The sequence below is a fragment of the Bidens hawaiensis genome, unplaced genomic scaffold (genome assembly GCF_021521415.1).
Source record: "Bidens hawaiensis isolate Kalapana, Puna unplaced genomic scaffold, B.hawaiensis_p1.1 tig00041188_1, whole genome shotgun sequence".
In the NCBI taxonomy this organism is placed as follows: domain Eukaryota; kingdom Viridiplantae; phylum Streptophyta; class Magnoliopsida; order Asterales; family Asteraceae; genus Bidens; species Bidens hawaiensis.
The window spans coordinates 60,601-82,123 of record NW_027505704.1 but is presented as its reverse complement, the minus strand read 5'-3'; positions in this window follow the sequence as shown (position 1 = coordinate 82,123).

The following is a 21,523-nucleotide window of genomic DNA, read 5'->3' as shown; positions in this document are numbered from 1 at the left end:
TAATAAATATACATAGAAGATACACAAATGTATACACACACATATAGTTAAACATAATAAGGCAGCATAAAAACAAAAATATATTTGCTTAAACATCAATAACGAACCTCTGCTATACTCTTAGCAACCAAGTCATCTGCACTTATGACAAGAAGTACCAACGCAACTTCATGGAACATGACACACGAAATATCATCATATGCATCAAGCAAACGAACAACCAACCTGTAACTGTTGAAGCGTAATGTGAAATAAAAAAAGGTTCATGCACAATAATTGTGTATATAAAACTTACCCATGACGTGGAGTAGACGCATTGTTTTTACAGTTCACAATAGTACGCAACGTTAACAAAATGAACTTTCTTACGACATATAGAACATTGAACATACTTCCAATCGTTAAAACAAATCTACGTCAACTATCGTCGCACCAACATTGTATGCTGTGCCCATAATCTAAATTTTATGTGAAAAAAAAAATTGAATCAAGGCATTATAGAAACTTTATCTTTTTTACTCATAAAAATAAAAGGTACCTCAGACACATTTCCTTGTAAATATCTGTTAAGATCAGCAACACTATTTACAACAGAGTCTTTAGTTGCTTGCACATATGACTTAAACAAAACAGGAACTGGTAACCTAAAAAAAATATTAAAAATCTTAAATTTGATAACAAAAAAAAAGTGTTTTAGTTAAGAAGGATTAACAAAGGTAACAATGTACATAGCCTTGAAGACATCACAATATTAACATAAAACTGAGATGAGGCCGTTGAGACCAAGCATGGACCACCTACAAGAAGGTAAAAATTGTTCAATTACCATGTCTAAAACAGATAGATTCATATATCAAACGGATTATATAAACATAAGTTTAAAGGTCACCTTGCAACACGTCAAACGATAACCACCGTAGTTGCTGCATAACTCCTCATTTCATCATCATCGTACTTGCGCGCAAGCGGGCCCCACAAAGTAACATTGATGTCCACAAAACTACATATTTAACGTTAAAAAATAAAATATACACAAGTAGTATCCACAAAGAAGGCAAGTAAACAAACTTACGCTTCATTAGCCAGAACAATCCTTCTAAATTGTGTATTACGTGATTTTGATGACTGCAATTCAGTCTCAACACAACCCCATTCACGCATAACACAAATAACATCTACATGTAAACAAAAGTTACTCATGAAAGAAAAACAGCCAATTATAATTTATAAAGATACAACGTAAAAAACCAGTTAAATAGATGGTCTCATTAACACATGACGGTGAATGGTGTAATTAATAACCACTGACCACTCAACTTAACTACTACATATAAAATAGGAGGCGAACACTTATGATGACATAAGAGCATGATGACCACGCATCAAGGATAACTGTTCGAAGATATTGTCTATATATCAATTTTATATCCAATAACATTCTTGAATATTTTTGGTTAATAATCATAAGTTTAATATTATATACTTTTTGGTTCTGTGCATATTTGCTCGAGAGTCTTGCTGGGTTTTTTGGGCTTCAATGGGCTTGTAGCTGCTGCAAGGAGCTTGGTTCTGGTTAGGGCTCGTATGTCTGTCTATATATTAAGAAGTGTAGGGTTTGAGAAGAAAAGAGGCAGCACATTATTTTCTCTCACACTATTAGTTTGTTATTCTGTTAGGCTGAGGGGTGTGGAGCGCGAGAAAGGGCGCGTGAGGCCATCCGCTCGCGCCCCGGGGCGCGAGCACCACACCACCGAGGCGCGAGAGGGGCGCGAGCGCGGATTTCCAGGCGGGCGCAAGGGTGATCGCGGGAGAAGAGAGAGGAAAAGCTGGTGGGCCCACCCAAAAGAGCCGTTGAGCTCGGGTTTTTTTTTAAAAAAACCTTTACAAAATCCTATATAATACCCCTAAATCAACTCATTTTAACCATATCAAACACAACTTCAATCTCCAAACTCATATATAATATCCCAAACTCCTTTATAAAACCCAAAATTTTTTTCCTATATATAACCCATTTCATATAAATCAATTACCACAACTTCAAAAAAAAATCCAAAAACAACCCATCGTCCCAATTTTTTTTTTAAAAATAATGTCGTCGTACTCGTCTGATTCCGACTCCTCCGAAGAGGATGATTTGCTTCTTCATGTAGGGGGAGTTTTGACCGCAACCGTGGTCAATCTCTTGCAAAATCAAGCCCATCAACCCCGACTCCCGAGGGTTAGAGCACCACCTCGTGATCGTGATCGATCGGGTGCTAACGATACTTTGATGAGGCATTATTTTAGCCCTCAACCGGTATACGCGGAGTCGGATTTTCGAACTCGTTTTCGAATGAGCAGGCAATTGTTCACGCGTATAGCGAGTGATTTAGAGGCACGGTATCCCTTTTTTCAACAAAGGGAGGATGCTAGGGGTCTTCCCGGTTTTACCCCTCTTCAAAAATGCACGGCTGCTATCCGTCAATTAGCGTACGGCATCTCGTCGGACGCTTTGGATGAGTATTTACAGATGTCGAAAAGGGTTGCACGTGAATCCCTTCATTTTTTCTGCCAAGGTAAAAAACATTAATTTTACTTTTTATTAAATATTTATTACATTTTGTAATATATATTGTACGTAGGAGTCATATCGACTTACGCTCGGAGATATCTGCGTAAACCTATAACGTATGACATCCAACGCATATATGAGGTGCACGCAGAAAAACATGGTTTTCCTGGGATGCTAGGTAGCATCGATTGTACGCATGTTGGATGGGCTATGTGTCCAACGGCCTGGCGAGGTCAGTTCCACCGTGGTGATCATGAAGGGCCGACCCTCATACTTGAGGCGGCGGTGTCACAGGATCTTTGGTTTTGGCATGCTTTTTTTGGTGTTGCTGGGTCAAATAACGACCTTAATGTTATCGATCAGTCACATTTGATCAACGACCTTATCGACGGGGTTGAACCACCTCAATCTTTTGTTGCAAATGGAGAACTCTTCAAGTACGGGTACTATCTGGTCGATGGTATTTACAATGAATGGGTTGTGTTAGTTCAAGCTTTTACAGATCCAATCGCCGACAAACGGAAGTATTTTACGAAGAAGCAAGAGTCTGCTAGAAAAGATATTGAAAGAGCTTTTGGAGCTATAAAAAAACAATATTATGTTCTGGCGAACCCGATACGTTATTGGACTCGGGAGAGGATAATGGACGTCGTCTACACGTGTCTTATCCTACACAACATGACGTTAGAAGACGAGGGCAAAGCTATATGCCAAAACTACCAAGGTGACATTCCGCCACAACCGTCCACAATCAGTGATCAACAAAAACTTCATAACATAGCAAATATCAAGAGCCGTGAGATACACGGGGAGCTTCGACATGAGTTGGTTGAACATTTGTGGGCGAGGCGACCAGATGATCTTGTATTAGATTAGTTTTATTATTAAATATTATTGTTTGTTTAATTTTTAGTATGTTTTTTTTTATTATGAATTTTCAAAAAAATGTGTGTTTTTTTAAATAATTTCTTGTTTTTTTAATAATACGTTTTTTTAATACATTTATAAAAAAATAAAAAAATAAACCGCTTGCGCCCCCTCTCGCGCCCCTCCACACCAGGGCCAGGGGCGCGAGCACCACAACCAACACCCATCTTATCAAGTTTCTCTCTCTGCCACACGTCACAATATTATTGGCTGGAGCCCCCACTCGCGCCCCCTCTCGCGCCCCCCACACCCCTCAGCCTTAGATTGAGCTCTTGTAAAATTCTCAATCATACTTTAGTTCTTATTTAGTTCTTCAATCCTTGTAAAAGAACAATTGATCTCGGTTTGTAATCCTAGTATTTGAAGTGTTACCAGATAGATTTAGAGTTCTTGACATGGTATTAGAGCTCTAAGGGGCTCTGGTTGATTGTTTCGTGATCTGATTATGGTTCTTCCGCTGTTGTATTACGGATCTAAGTGAAGGTTATTGTTTCAAACTCTCTCGTGAATATAGTCTGGTGGCTTCCCTTATCTCGGTCAGATCCTTCCTTGCTTTTTATATTTGCTGTTATAAACATATATTTTTTTTGTTGGCATTAGGCCGTTGATGCTACTGGGCTAGTCGGACCAGGTTATTGACAGGGAGAGACATCCCCTGCTTTTATTTTTTTTTTTTTGTGTTCTTTGTGTGCATCATTCTGTGTGATTACATTTTATTGTCTGCAAGGCTTTCTTAATTACTTGATTTTTTTGTGTATTGATTAAATGGGAGATTCTGATAGTTCTATTGTTGTTACTGAGGTGAGTAAACTGGATGCGAGTAATCCCTTGTATCTTCATGCAAGCGATACTAGCACTCTAACTATTGTGAACATTAAATTGAAAGGAACAGAGAATACACTGTCTAGGCTAACTCCATGCTTCTAGCTTTACAAGTTAAAAATAAAACAGGTTTTATCGATGGCTCGTGTTTAAAATCAACCGAAAATGAAGTTCTTAGTAAACAATGAAGTTCTTAGTAAACAATGGGACAGGTGTAATTCTGTGGTCCTTTCTTGGATTCTTAATTCTATTTCTGAAGAGTTATATCTAAGGCAAGTGTTTTCCAAGTTGGCTTTAGATGTTTGGAAAGATTTAAAAGAAACCTATGATAAAGCCGATGGGTCAGTTGTGTTTGGTTTGTATCAAAAAATTAACTCTGTGAGTCAAAATGGAAGTTCCGTGTCTGAATATTTTCATAAACTTAACACGATGTGGAAACAGTTTGATGCCATGGTTCAACTACCTTCTTGTAATTGCCAAGCATCTACAAAGTTTAATGATTTTAATCATTTAATAAAACTGATGCAATTTTTAATGGGTCTTGATAGTATTTGAAAGTGTTACCAGATAGATTTAGAGTTCTTGACAATAACATGGGATTAGTTGATTACTTTAAAATTAAAAAAACTTAACCCCACAACAGTGTTAGACTGTTAGTTAACAGGATTAATAGGACAATCGACTTAATTGACGTTTCATATGTTGCTAACCAAATTCCTGACAAGCTGGAAGTTTTATCAACTTGTATTTAAGTAAACAAAAAACTAATTTTTTATAATTCATTTTCAGACTTGGTTATTTGATAACTTAGTTTTCTAATAAAAACATATACGAAAATGGGCTACAAACACTGAAGACCAAAAAGATAACTTAGACCAAATAAATTGTGATAAGTAAAATATAACTTATACCAAGAATATCAGTTTATCATGTTCACAAATAAAAAACTAAATTCATAAAGTTTGTATGAAGCAACATATAATTAATAACATTCTAAACAACCAAAACAAAACTATTTTTAGAAAAAGCCTAAGAAACATCAAAAGAAACATCTAACCTATCATAAACAAACATAATAAACATCAAAACAAACCATTCACAAGCATGATGATCCAAAAAAAACCCTTAAAAAAACTACTCCAACGAATTTAGAAATTTGATCTTCAGCTCTATCGAAGCACAAACTTGAGAATAAATCAATCAATCAATCATACCCAGTGAAGTCCCACTAATAGCATAGCTATAAGTAGGGTCTAGGAAGGGTGGGATGTAGGCACACCATACCTCTATCCACATGGATAAAAAGGTGGCTTCCAGAGAAACCCTCAGCTCTAAAGTACACATGTATGAAGCACAAACTTGAGAATGAAGATCATTAATTAGAGCCATAATTTCCGCATCCTGCTTCCCCGAATCTTGGTTGTATATATACCACCATCATATCACTTAGTAGGGTCTAGGAAGGGTGGGATGTAGGCACACCATACCTCTATCCACATGGATAAAAAGGTGGCTTCCAGAGAAACCCTCAGCTCTAAAGTACACATGTATGAAGCACAAACTTGAGAATGAAGATCATTAATTAGAGCCATAATTTCCGCATCCTGCTTCCCCGAATCTTGGTTGTATATATACCACCATCATATCACTTTGAAGTCATTGCCATTGTTGGGAATTTCGGTTCAAGGGCGTTACTTTGCGTGCAAGGTTAAGTAACAAGATTTAAGGAGTGGATAATTATAGACAATTAAATGTGCTTAGATTTAATTGTTAGTATAATTATTATGTCCTATTATTTAGCAATCCTAGTTGTAGTCTAAACTTGATATGTTATATTATAAATACCCGTGCTTTGGGGTTAGAGATTGTAACGTGTTCGTGTTCCATACCTGGTACCAATTCCATTAGCCATCAAATTCCTTGTCACTTGATCTCGGTCTAAGCTTCCTATTTGCAAACCATCAAAACACCTTTTCAGTTCCAGTGCAAGAGCTTTTTCTTCGTAATACTGATCTATGATTTGTTTCTTGAGGCTCTTCTTCATCTGTTGTGTTGGAATCGACGATGATGATGCCGTTCTTAAAGAAAATACAAAATAAATATGTAAATAAATGGCTTCAAAACAATAACCAACAAAATATGCTCAACTTCGATAATAAATAATAAAAACTCCCCACTAACAAACCTATTCAATTCGGTTCCATTTTGCTAACTGATGACGGGGGTAGCCCAAGGAAATAATAAAATGGCTGGAACACACTAACGCTAAAAAGGTTAAAAGGTTAAAGGCTTCATTTCCCGCCTAAACTTATGTAAACAAGTACTCACGTGCCAAGACTCACATCACTATTCCCTCTGAGCAATTGCTCAGATAAAGTATTATTATTTTAATCACGGACCAACGGTCCAAAGCTTCCCGCCCATAACGGTCAACCCTCTAAGCGAACTGGAGGTCAATTAGTTTGTACACTGGATAAAGGGTTTGGTCTCTCCTTCTATAAAAGGAGGACTTAAGCCATAAACATGGGATCATCAGATCTGGAGATAACACCTTCTCCCTGATATTCTCTTCTTCCTTGAGAAATATGCTCTTAGCTTATTTCTTTCTTACTTCAATAGCTTCAAAGCTTCACCAAGAACATCATTCAAGAACCGATCCCAAACATCACGGTTCTTGATCCTTGGTGAACTATAACAATCAACAACAAACTAATGAACCTCCTACGTTTTGCAAACGTAGAGGGACACCACGACCTGCGTTAGGTTAACCTGAACCCTTGAAGCTTGTTAGCTTAACCAGTCCATTCACTATCATTGGTCTTATCTTTGTTGTAGCAACACTAACCAAAACGTGTGATTATCTACATTGCTTAAAAACAATAACCAACAAAATATGGTCAACATAAATAACAAATAACAAAAACCTGAATTATTTAATAACTCCCCACTAACACAACCATTACTCAATTCAATTCGGTTACATTAGCAAGTAACCAAAACATGTGATTACACGTACTTGGATCTTACATATATAAAACATTTATACAATACTAATCCACTAACACACACACAACACACAATTTTATCTTCTTCTCTTTCACGCACCATTGCAACTCATAATGGAGGCAAGATGGTACTATTATTGGGCAAGTGATGAAAACAAAGAAATGAAGAAAACTTTCGTCGGATGGAGGGTCAAAGAGAAAAGGCAAGAAGTGAAAACGAAGATGAACATGGAGAAGGTGGAAGAAACAAGCAAATAGCACATCATAAAGAATGACTACATGCTAGATAGGATTCTTCTCTTCGAAACATATGAAGATCGTGAAAAGGCAATGAATTATCTAGCGCAACAATTGAGATGAACAACAACATGACCGAATCGTTGCTTAAATTGAAAAACATGCTTGGAAAGCAGACAAAAACAAACAATGATAGGGTTATTCACATTTTAGTTTGTTAGATGTAATGTTTTGTTGTCTTTTGGTTGTCTTGTTTCTAGTCTAATATTTTCCTAGTTTTTGAAAGGTAGTAAATGGATATATGGTTGTAAAACAAAAGCTTATTAATGTATCAGAAATGTTTTTAGCAGCAAATGAAAGGCCACGTTTGTGAACACAGTTGAACGATTGAGATGTTACCGGCACGAATCAAACTCAGCAATTGATTAGGATAAACAAATAAAATATAAAACTAATGTTAAGATTATCACCTGCGATATTCAGCCTGCAAAATTAAGAGTGTAATTTTGGAAGAAGCTTGATTTAGGGTTGTTCGCTGTAGATCAAGAGCGAGATAAGGGAATTGAGATTATAAGGCTCGAGTTTAAGATATGTATAGGATCACGTTTTAAAATTGAATAATTATAATCCACCCCTTTTGGTTAATTTGTCCTTATGCAACATTGGGTTTATGGGTTTGTAGTTAATAAATTGGGATTAAGCTGTATGATTGTAATACATGATTGTAATACATGACCTAAACATTTGCTGAGTACTGGATATGTTATAAAATAGGCTGATAAAGTAAAGCTTGTAACATAAACATAATACAGCTTAAGAAGCCAACACAAAGATACAAAACAACATAAAAAATCTATAAATCAACAACTTTAAGCTTGAGAACATGATAGTGACAGTTAATGAAAACTTTTGGAATGTTTAGTCCTTTGTAGAAACTCTCTAACGAGTCAGCCGTATCAGCAGTTGCATCTTTGGAGGGTGCCGCATTAAAATCAGACGGGATGGTAGCATCAACAGTCATATCAACAAACTCAATGGATTCCTTAGAACTGCTGATTTCGACAATTTCATTCCATTTCCATTCTAGCAAGGCCCTGGTTCTTTTTCTTTTCTTCTTTATAGGACGGATCTACAAAACATAAATAACTTGTATGTTGGAAGTTCATAAACTCAATAAGCCATAATACATTAAAAGTCGAATAGAAGAACTTCATGAAAACTGCTAATGTGGTCTAAAATATACATAAATTATATTAATATGCGCTACACTTTTGAGTTGTTTTGAGTTGGTTTTTATTAAATATATATATATTTTGCTCATATTTGGATTTTTAAGGTTTCAACAGATAATGAGCTAAAATGATCAAACTAGTCTTTAAAACTAAAATAAGATAAATGAAGATATATTTTATGATCGTTGATATTTTTGTTCCTAATATAATCATATATATACATGGTGTTAATTACTATAAGAATAAGAATGTGATTGATGTGATTTAACCAGGTTCCCACCAAAAACGTTTGTTATATATATATTTTAATTTTATATTGGTTAATTTTAATGTATGAGTAAAACTATGAAGACTTTACATAAGTTTCAATGGGCTAGGTAGGTTGGGCCGCAAGAAGGGTTTAAAGGAAAGAATTGACGAGGGGGATAATGAAAAAGGGTCCATAAATTGTAAAGTGGAGGATTGTGAAGGAAGTCAGAGGGGGGAGCCGTCAACAGCAAGGGGTTACCCCCTGGTCAATTTGATTCAGACGTCAAGGAGGCAGACGAACAGAAGGACACCACCCCTATTGGTGGTGGTTAGGAGCTTGGAAGCAGATAACAAGAATTAAAGAAACAAGCATCAAGATAGTAGGTTTCATATATTATATTATTTAATGAACCACAATATATATTTTATCTTTGATTCATCATTTATTATGATTGGCTAAATTGTTATACTGCCTGAGTTTGGATGAATACTTGTTTGAATCGTTTTATTTTCGATTTTGGATTATTTATTGATTGGTTCAGGCTTTGGTAAAGTTTTTATTGTATTTGGTTGTGATGCATATGCGTATTTGGTATTAATTTATTATCAATTTATTGTTCCATATGCGTCTTTGTGAATGTCTTTCATGTATGGATGCATATTAGGTTGTTTACTGTGTGTTTACAACTAGTTTATGGTTTATAGTTAACGTATCCCATAGGAACGGTAATTGAGAGTTTAGAGATTCCTTATATTCTGTCACTTGTGAGACCGGGAGGTAATTAAGTGTCGTCTGTTTTGGTTTTTTATGGGTTTGGGTAGTGATTGCACGGGAGTAAGTTACCCTAGATTCCTTTAGATTCTTACAGATCCGAGTTGTAACCGAATTAAATAGAATACCTCTTTACGCCTTAGGGTGTTTTGTGATTAGAGATACCGGGAGGTAATTTAGTCTTTGGGTACCTTAGCATAGTTAGGTAAGGTGAGACTGGGAGGTGATCCAAACCATTTAACCGTTGAGCTTTACATGATATTTAGGGTTCTCAGGTATTGTTGGTGAGATAGGGAGGTGATCTAGCATACTTTAGTTATTCCTTAAGTTTCATATTTTTAGAATACGGTACCAATTATAAATCCAATTCCAAGAGTTTACGAGTTGACTAGCAGGATTCCTTACCTAGGTAGTTGTTTCCCCTATTTGAGTTCTAAACCGATTTGGCGGTGTATAGTTTTAGAGTAAGTATTATTTATTTTATATTTAATAATTAAAAAAAGATAAAAATCAATAAAATCAATTTATTTAAGTTATTAGTCAGAGTCTAATTTAGGTGTCGCTAGTGTCCTGTGGGTTCGATATCCGGACTTCGTTAGGCTTTACTACAATTGATAGGTACACTTGCCTGTCTAGTGGTCTAGTATTAGGAGATCTAGATTTATAAATTTAAAACTAGAGTGTCTAGGTTAGGTTATATTTTATTAGACCGTTTTGCACATCACTACCTTGTAGCTGAACTCACGAGATAGCTGTGATTTAAACGGACTGTAAGGTTTGGATGATGCAACCTCAACACTCTCACAGAATGTCTGAAAATAAGCAAGACCACAGAGCAACCAAAAAAAATATGTAAAGTGTACATTATCATTGCAACTAAAAATACAACATAATCATCTTTCAAATACATGATTAAATGATGACAGTAAGACAAAAGTGCAACAACTCGGAGTTTTCACTTATTATATTTTATCGGTTACCCGACCTGTTTTTATATTCGGGAAATTTTATCAATAAAAAAACATCGCGTTATTCAAGTTAATATTATATTAATATTATTCATTTATTATATATTTAATATATATATATATATATTTATATATATAATAAATTTGAAACATATTCAAATTTAACCCTAACCTAAACTTTAACCTCATTTCTTACGCTCTTCCATATTGCAAAACTGGTATAATATAATATCCAATAATATCCAAACCCATTATACCAAACCCATAGACCCTTTTTCAACCAACCCGAAGACACGTTTATTAACTCGTACCATAATCTATGAATTATAAACAAAACTGATTTTGTAAGATAGTCTACATGTAGATTTCGAGTTATACCGACTTAATTTATTTAGAAAACAATATCAAACTGATACACATTACCAAAATAATCAAACCGTCTATACCATCTTAGGGATATACTATCAAGAGATGATAAAAACTCAATTAAACGTGTCTGCTTCATCCCTGTGATCTCGTGAACAAACGCCCCTTAATCAATTATTATATCAGCCTGATAGTACAAATCCGTATTCATGCTAGAGCCGTCTGAGTTGGGTTCTAATTGAGCATCTGTGCGTCATTAATTCAGGTAATTAGTTCATGTAATATGATCTCTGTTCATTTCTTAGCAATAACCCTAACTAAAAATTAGAAAAATCCCCATTTTAAATAACCAAACTATAAACTTTTGTCTATCTAAAAGACGACTCACTTATAACTCCATTCCCTAAACGATTTATATTCTTAAAATTATATTTTTCAAACGTTTTGTAAATCCACACGATGGGACAAATCATGTGGATCATCCGACGATGAAAATAATTATGGTCCGAAACATTTTTATCGAAGTCCTCGCATGGAAATCATGATGCGTAAGATTGTGTGTCATAATATAGAATTGAAAATAGTTGGGTAACGTTACAAATGTAAAGATGATAAGGACACGGTGGATACGCCGCTGATACATCCGATATATAAGTTCCCTTTTCGGATTTTCATTTGAAGCGTTGTTTTTAACTATTTAAAGTATTGTGTCATGATAAAATATTATTTTAAAATTTTCCTTTTAGTGCATGAAATGTGGCTGATGATTTGCAGTTAAGTATTCGATAGTTACGGAAAAGGGGGAGTCTGTTTGTGCATTATTTGGTGTCCTTAGCCTATCGAATAAGTTATAGATACACTAGTCTGTATATTTAATGTAAAATGGCTATTCGCTATGGATTATATAGCGAATGGGTTCATTCGTTAGTTAACTAGGTTATTCGTTAAGTTATGAGCCCATTCTTTATGAATATTAAACGAATGATGGCTTATTCGTTAAGGTATTACCATCGTTATTAAGGTATAACAAATGGTGTCTCATTCGTTACTACAGTATAATGAATGAGACCAACTTAACGAATGTGAGCTGATGGCCTATTTATAGGCAGTTCCTATTCATAATTTGGTAGAGATCCGAGCCTAAGTTATTTTCATGTTGTTACCATGCCGGATTCCCTCTAGACATAAGTTATTCACCATAATGTATGTATTCCACCATTAACGTAATGAATAGTATTTAACGTATTTGTATTGTATTGATGTATCGTGTTAGCAGCTAGATCTTGGCTCGTAAACGTTTTCTCAATTGGTATTAGAGTAGACAATTGCTCTCGATGCATCAATTTAAGGTATGATTTAGATATGAGATGGTGTTCTTCGTGTTCATCGGGTTTTGGCATAATTTGGTCAGATCTGGATCAAAGGAAAAGTGTTATTGATGGTAGATTCGTGTTTGTTAAGGTAATATGAAGCTTTCTATTGATTTTGGTGTTTAATTATGGTGAATTGAAGGTTTCACCATTGAAGAGCAAGTTACTGTTTGATTTAATTGGTGTTGAATCAGTGGTTGTTAAGTTAAATTGATGATATATTCGGGATCGTGATGAAATTCCGAGTACGGTGTGAACTTCATGGTTAATTATGATGGTATGATGAATCTGCCATGGATGAAGCTTGAATGTGCAGTTTCTGTCGATGTAACTGAATTTTCCGGCGGTCTAACTGTTTTTTCCGGCGAAAAATGTTTTTCTGGTGAACAGTTCAAATCCAACAACCCATTTGTTATGTTATTATTGCCATTCGTTAAGGGTTTCTTAACGAATGAGACCATTCGTTATTGTTTTAAGGCCATTCGTTAATGGGTATAACGAATGTGGTTTCTTAACGTATGAGTTCATTCGTATAAATGTTCTAACGAATGTGGACGGTTATAATGAATGAGAATGGTTATTTCTAACGAATGTGGGTTCATTCGTTATTGGATCAGAAGAATGTGATCTTTAACGTATGGGACCTCATTCATTCAAATGTTACAACGAATGAAGGTGTTAATTTAAACGAATGTGTTTTATTCGTTTAAGTGTAACGAATGAGACACATTGTTAACGTATGTGGATACTGTTCTAATGAATGAGTAGACTGATTAACAAATGTGATTAGGATAACGTATGGAATGACGAATGAAACCTCATTCGTTCTTTGAACTCATTCGTCATTGGGTTAACGTAAAAAATATATTTTAGTAAAATTTTCTTAAAAAAGTTTTTTCTGGGATATTCCTAATGTTTAGGTACTCTTCTCTCAAATTTTGGTGATATATTTTCCGGCCAACTTTTTATCCGTTTCGACTGGCCAAGGGGGAGAGCACGAGTAATCTAAGGAGGAGTTTGTTTGTGCGCTTTGAAGATTGATCAAAACCTTGCTGAATTTTTCAAGAAAAAGGAGGAGATAAAACTTTCATTTGAGTTTATTTGGCTTGTATATTCCTACCTTTGCAATGGTTTCTTAAATAAAATTACTGCAATTCGGGTGGTAATTCACGATTGCAAAGCTACGTTTGACTGAGTTCAAGACTGCAATTGTTCTTTGATTGCTGATTAGTTTGTTCGAGATTGCAACCTGACTATGTGGAACGAGTGTCTATCAGTTTACTTCTTTCTGAGGGACTTTGATCCTGACTATGTTGGCTACGAGTTTACGACGGATTAATCTGTTGAGGGGGAAGATTTTTCGAACGGGTTGATCTTACTAAAGAATATATGATCTTGTCATTATATTGAAGAATTTGATCATTCAGGGTTTAAAAATAGAGGTTGGAACTCTGAATCATATGCCCAAACATTAGTGCAACTTTGAGAATGGGATGTAGAAGAGCTTCAAAGAGTATATTTGGGATATATGTTATCAAGGGAGGGAAAACCGAAGTGAAAGATGTTGAATGATTGGGTAGTTCATGAAGATGTGTGACGAGGTTAAACGTAAAGATATGTTTTTCTTTACCGGTGTTGACAGATAGGTGATGACTTGCTGTTGAATGTTGACATGTACCATATCATACGCCAGTGGATGATCGGGATGATCTCCAACTGTTGCTCACTTTGAGGGAGTCTGTTAGTGCATTATTTGGTGTCCGTAGCCTATCGAATAAGTTATAGATAGACTAGTATGTAAATTTAATGTAAAATGGCTATTCGCTATGGATTGTTTAGCGAATGGGTCCATTTGTTAGTTAACTAGGCAAATCGTTAAGTTATGAGCCCATTCATTATGAAGATATAATGAATGATGGCTTATTCGTGAAGGTATTACCATTCGTTATCAAGGTATAATGAATGGTGCCTCATCCGTTACTACAGTATAACAAATGAGACCAACTTAACGAATGGGAGCTGATGGTCAATTTATAGGCAGTTACTATTCATAATTTGGTAGAGATCCGAGCCTAAGTTATTTTCATGTTATTACCATGCCAGATTCTCTCTAGATATAAGTTATTCACCATAATGTATGTATTCCACCAATAACGTAATGAATGGTATTTAACGTATTTGTATTGTATTGATGTATCGTGTTAGCGGCTAGATCTTGGCTCGTAAACGTTTTCTCATTTCCTTTCCTCAAAATTTAGTGGTTTGTTATAGTATCCTTTAATTTCGGGATGAAATTCCTAAAGTAGGGGAGACTGCAACAACTCGGAGTTTTCACTTATTATATTTTGTCGATTACCCGACCCGTTTTTATATTCGGAAAATTTTATCAATAAAAAAATATCACGTTATTCGAGTTAATATTTTATTAATATTATCTGTTTATTATATTTATATAATATATATATATATATATAATAAATTTGAAACATATTCAAATTTAACCCTTACCTAAACTTTAACCTCATTTCTTACCCTCTTCCATATTGCAAAATTGGTATAATTTAATATCCAAGCCCATTTTACCAAACTAGTAGACCCATTTTCAACCAACCTGATGACCCGTTTGTTAACTTGTACCATAATTTACGCATTATAAACAAAATTGATTTTGTAAGATCGTTTACATGTAGATTTCGAGCTATACCGACTTAATTTATTTAGAAAACAATATCAAAATGATACATATTACCAAAATAATCAAACCGTCTATACCATCTTAGGGATATACTATCTAGAGATGATAAAAACTCAATTAAACGTGTCTGCTTCATCCCTGTGATCTCATGAACAGAAGCCCCTTAATCAGTTTCGTTATATCAGCCTGATAGTACAAATTCGTATTCATGTTAGAGCCGTCTGAGTTGGGTTCTAATTGAGCATCTGTGCGTCATTAATTCAGTTACTCGGTTCATGTAATATGATCATTGTTCATCGCTTAGCAATAACCCTAACTTAATTTGATCGATCTTTGAACGGTTTGATCGATTTGTCATCTAGGGTTTATGATCAAATTTGGGTTAATCTGTTTTTGTATTTAAATTTCTATTTATAGTTCTTAACCAAGAAACACACCGGCGCAGGTGGCTGGTGTGTGTATGTGTTCCTTCTGAGCTGGCCAATGGCGCGGGTCCGAGTCCCCGCCATGGCAGATTTTTTTTATTATTTTTGTTCTAATTGTTTTATGGTCCAAAAGGTTTAATTTATTTAATATAGTTAATATTAAATACTAATAAACGTTATACTATTAAAACCCACATAGAAATCGATCATTTTTTTTAACTTTGGTTACACACCATATATATGGGTATCTAGTATATATAAATATATGTAATAGATTATTAAAAAATTATAAAGGTTTTAATATTTAAAAACAGTTTTAGTATAAGATATATATATATATATATATATATATATATATAGGGTTTGGATCAAATACAAATGAAATTAACGTGCTAAACGTGAGAATCAAGTAGAGTAATTATATATACAAGTGGAGTAATTATGTAATTACTATATGATAATTACTCTACTTGTATATATAATTACTCTACTTGATTATCACGTTTAGCACGTTAATTTTATTTGTATGTTAACCTTCCCTTATATATATATATATATATGTGTGTGTGTGTGTGTGTATGTATGTAGGGATGGGATCTAGAGAGAACTTGTTTTAATGAAAGAACTAGAGAACTCCAATAAAACCATTGATTTCATTGATCAATGGAAGAAAATAAGGGAAAGGGGAAAAGAAAAAAAAACATGGGTTTTAATGTAGATGGGTAAAATCGTCTCATAAATTTCTCTCTGTTCCCTCTCTCAATTGTGTCTGTTCACGTCGTTTGTCTTCAAATCGGTGATCAAGGGTTTCGATTCATCCAGATCTGTTGCAAAATCTAGCACAAATCAGAAGAACAATAACAGATAAACGATAGTAATCTTCAGCAATCCAATTGTCGCTCCCGTTCGTTCTCCTCGTTACTCAGGTTAGGGTTTTCACTTCGTATAGAGAAATCATGCAAATCGTCTGATATAAAAGCGAATAATCTGAGAAATCAAGTGAATCGATCTCCAACTCCACTAGGTAAACCTAATTTCACATATTTCAATCTTATTACACATAAATCTGCAGTAAACTCAATTTGTCTCTGTTCCTTTTGTGTTCGTTTTTTCAATCGGGAACAATATATCTTAACGATCACAAACGGAAGTCACAGACAACACATATGCTTACATGAGTTCATTTTTTTGTTGATTATTGCACATGTGCATTCCACGAATCATGTTTTTTACTGTACATTTTTAAGATATGTTAGTCGAACACAACAATTTTACAGTATGTGTGAATATCCGGTTATAATGCATATGTGTATTACATTATATCCAACCTATGTTGATGCATCTAATTGTATTTGTTGATTATTGCACATATGCAGTAAATTAATAGTGTGTTTAACTGCACCAGGGAAGGTCAAAAGGTCTAGAAAACTGAAAAATGTGACATTGTTGGGCAAGTAATACGAGCATGACGAAGAAAATGAGGTGGAGATGACGGTATGATCTATAGAATGCATAATTGCATGACATATCATCAATATTACATATATGAAATACTTATAATTACATGCATATATACAATATTGCCGCATTACATATGTGCAGTAATAATATAATAAATAATTATACGCGGTCTTGATGTATTGCATACATGCATTACTGGTAATGATGTATTGCATACATGCATTACTGGTAATGATGTATTACATACATGCATTGCTGCTGTATTGCTACCGTATTGCGTTTAGATATTAACTGTCGACTTTAATTTACATACAGGTGTTGACGAGTATGAAGAAGAAAAGGTATCAAAAAAGGAAAATGAAAAGAATTATAAAATTAGAGAAAGCAATTGTTGGAAGATGCAAGAAAGACATAAATGAAAGAGGCACCGACAAGATTAATTGAAAAGTGTCAACTGTTTGGTAGAATTGAGTATAAAATAAATGACAATTTTTTTGGTAGAATCAGATCAATTCGTGTATGAGTTTTCAAATTGGTTACGTTAGAATATTATGAATATGTATATTATGGTATGTGTATGTGGCGTTGTTGAAGACTATGTGAAATTTGTAGCCAATTGTTACAATTAAAACTTGCATTCATATATGCATAAATGCATGTAGTACAAATTGAAGCAAAACATATCATGTATGTATATGACATGATCTTGTAAGGCTAGAAGGACGCCATATACCATGGAGTACAAAGACATAACACTGAAAATGTAGTGTTAGCATATCTAAAAAACGTTTGTTTATATCGCGTATCTTTTAGTTGCAGTGCATGTATGTACTGTATCTTTTTTAGTTGCAGTGCGTATATGTACTACAGCTGAAAGAATGTTATTGCCCAATTTGTTACAAAATTTTAGCTATTATGCATATATGTAGTATATAAATACTGTTTTTGAAGGCATCATGTAGTATTATTGAATGTGTGTTTATGTTTTAGGCATGCATATTTAGACATATTGCATATACGTTGTGCACATTGTTGTATTACATATATACAACACTAGTATATTACATATAGGCCACACTACTGTGTTACATATATGTAATACCACTGCATTACATGAAAATATTAACCCCTGACTTTAGTTTATAACCAAATGATGAAGATCTGAAACAAAAGAATGTATCAACAAAAAATAAAACGATTTGTTGGAAAAGAAGCTATAAAATGTCAAAAGGCCATGAAAATTGAAAAAGACAACATTGTTGGACGAGGAAGATGAGTCGTATGTATAATAATGTTTAACAACTATTGGAGTCTAACAATTGGTGTATAATATGGAGTTCACACATACAATTCTTAACATGTAAGTAAAAAATATATTACGCGCATGTAATACAAATAGCAGGTGCAGCAGCTTTCGAGGCAAATGCCTGACAGGATAGTTAACAGATGCAGTAATAGTAGATGCAATTTCTTTAGTAGCTTGAACCTTTTTACAGTTGTGTAAGTCATGGTAAAAACGGAAGTTTTACACACGACATAACGTTGGATCATCATACATATTGACAACATCTTCCAATTTAATTTTTATAATCGTGTCAACAATAGGTATATACTCTTCTGGTTTCTGCGTTTGGTAAACGATGGACCATATATTTCCTACATCCATAAATAAGGCCTTAATAAATAAATAAGTAAATAAATAAAACAATTAAGTATAACACAATCAATAGGACTATGTAACGGGTATGGCCCTAACCGAAACCGCTTTGCAAGATATCTCAAACCTAGAACCGAACCTATTGCAAACGGGTCGGTCTAGGTATTTAAACCGGTTATACGGGAATGGTTATGGGTCTTTTTGGCAAAAACCGTATGCGTTTTTTCTGCAATAATACCACGAGCCGCTGCACAATATTAATGGATCATAATCAAATCTTAATGTTAATTATTCATATTTTTGTTCACTTATCCATGAGATCTTCATAACAAGCATGCATTATAAAGTTTTTTTTTCAAAATAACTTAAATCATATTAGTAATATTATCCGTCATAAAAAAACTTAAACTTTGATATCTTCACAAACATTTTATATCTTCACAAACATTTCTAAATCCATAACAAATGTTTTAAAAATAACATAAATCAAAGTAGGGATAAGTTCGGTACAGTACCAGTACCGATACCAAAAACACCGATCCCGAAATTCGCAAATTATTGGTTCTGCTATCGATACCGAAATATTCGGTTCGGTACAGGTATGGTACCAGGATAGTACCGGTACTGAAGGTAAAAATTCAGGAAATACCGGTACCGTACCGTACCGATCCCGAAACTCAAAACTTTGGTACCGATTCGATACCGACGGTACCAAATCGGTACCGATACCGAATTTTCTCATCCCTAAATCAAATTAGTTATGTTGAGTTCAATATATAACCTGATGCATACTCCAACAACCACACTTGCTGTTGCACATTCCAAAACCGTAACCTATTGAATCAGAACATAACATAAATCGTAACATGTTGCTGCATACTAAGCTTCATGTTGTTTTATTAACACCAACAGTTTGACATGGAACTTTAAAAAAGTGAACTTGTATGGGAAAAACACATATAACAAAATATATATAACGGTTATAAAAAAGATATGATAGTGATATTACATATGTGTAATATATAGACAACATCATACATACAATATATCAGGTTTACACATGTGTAATACATGATTTATTTGTTGGATTGTTGTTAAACACTAAGTAATTGCAAAATATTATCTGTAAATAGTATATAATAATCGTATGTAATTTTATATTACATATATGTATTGCGTAACTTTAGATTACGTATATGTCGTATATAAATAAGATGTTACCTTATTGATCAACACCAACAGACTATAATACAAAATATTGATTACTGGATTTTTACCTAGAATCGACTAACTCAACAGTCACAACATCATTCGTTTCAACATTGTTTGTAAAATGTCCAAAATAAGTGATATCTTGTTACATAACAAACAAATAGATTAAAATTAAGAACCATAAAATTACAATAGAATACCATCAGAATTGCCAAAATTTTAACAATCAACATATGAACTCGGCTTGGCACACCAATCAAACAAATTAGGGCTATTTCATTGAGCAGTGAATTTTTTGACCTAGAATCGCCTAATTCGAAATTACAGTGTTAATTTTGATTGTAGAGCTTTCAGAAGAACCAACAATTAATCAATTTAACAGTGAAATCATTGTAAATCATATAATAAAAACACTAATAAGCAAGGAAGATAACAGTAATATAAAAAAAATACCTTCAATTGACATATTAAACATTGAAATCCTTCAAAATCGTTCTTTAGTGGAAATCGAGATGTAACAACGCAAGAGTAGGTAAATGATCTTCAATAATTAGGTTTCGAAATCGTCGAATTGTATGGATTGGAGATTTATATGTGGTTTATGTCACACAGTTGAAGCAAGGTTCTATTGAGCAGGTGCAACAGGAGTTTCATCGCACAGGGGAAGCTTCGGCGTGTTTTATGACCTATTGAAAGCAGTTTTACAATTATAACCCTCTAGTTAAGAATTCCTTAGTTCTCTCCCTAAATACGAGTTCTCTCTTAATCCTTCCCCTATGTGTGTGTGTATATATATATATATATATATATATATATATATATATATGAGATGGTTCAAGAGAGAAGTCAATTTATTGCAAGAAATGTGATAAATTAATATGAGCCATTGATTTGTCTAATAAATTGTAGATATTGATAATGGCAATCTTGTAATAACTAAGCAAATCATGTAGATAGTTATTAATATAAAAAGGGTATTTTAGTCCTTTATGTGGGGACATTAAATGATCAGATATGCATATTCAGATGTATCATCAATATTAAATCATGTAAGAGCATTCACATTCCGTTCTCCATCCTCATCTCTATAATTACACTACAAAACACTACATTTCTCTTTCCTGTTTAATTAAATAGTACTTTTATCATTACAGTTTTCTCTCTCCCCTACTCACAACCAATCCAACAAATATTAAAAAATAAATAGGGGCAAACAATGTTCCCTAAATGTTTCCCCAAATTTACAAAAAGTCACCACATTTCTCTCTTCACCCTATAATTTACACTCACAATCATTCAAAACTCATCCCTATAATTTACCAATCCCCTCACATAATTATGGGGGATGGGATGGGAATGCTCTAATATCACCTGCATTTACTCTCTCATTAAAACCGCCCCTAAAATTGCATTTTACGAAAATCTTGCAACTAAAAATTTATTTATTTTATTTTCAATGATTTATGAAGACAAATTATTTAGTGATGTGTCAACTCTGAATGTTACATTGTTGCTACTTGGTGTAGGTTTGCATTGTTTTTTTAATTGAAACACTTATAACATTAATGATT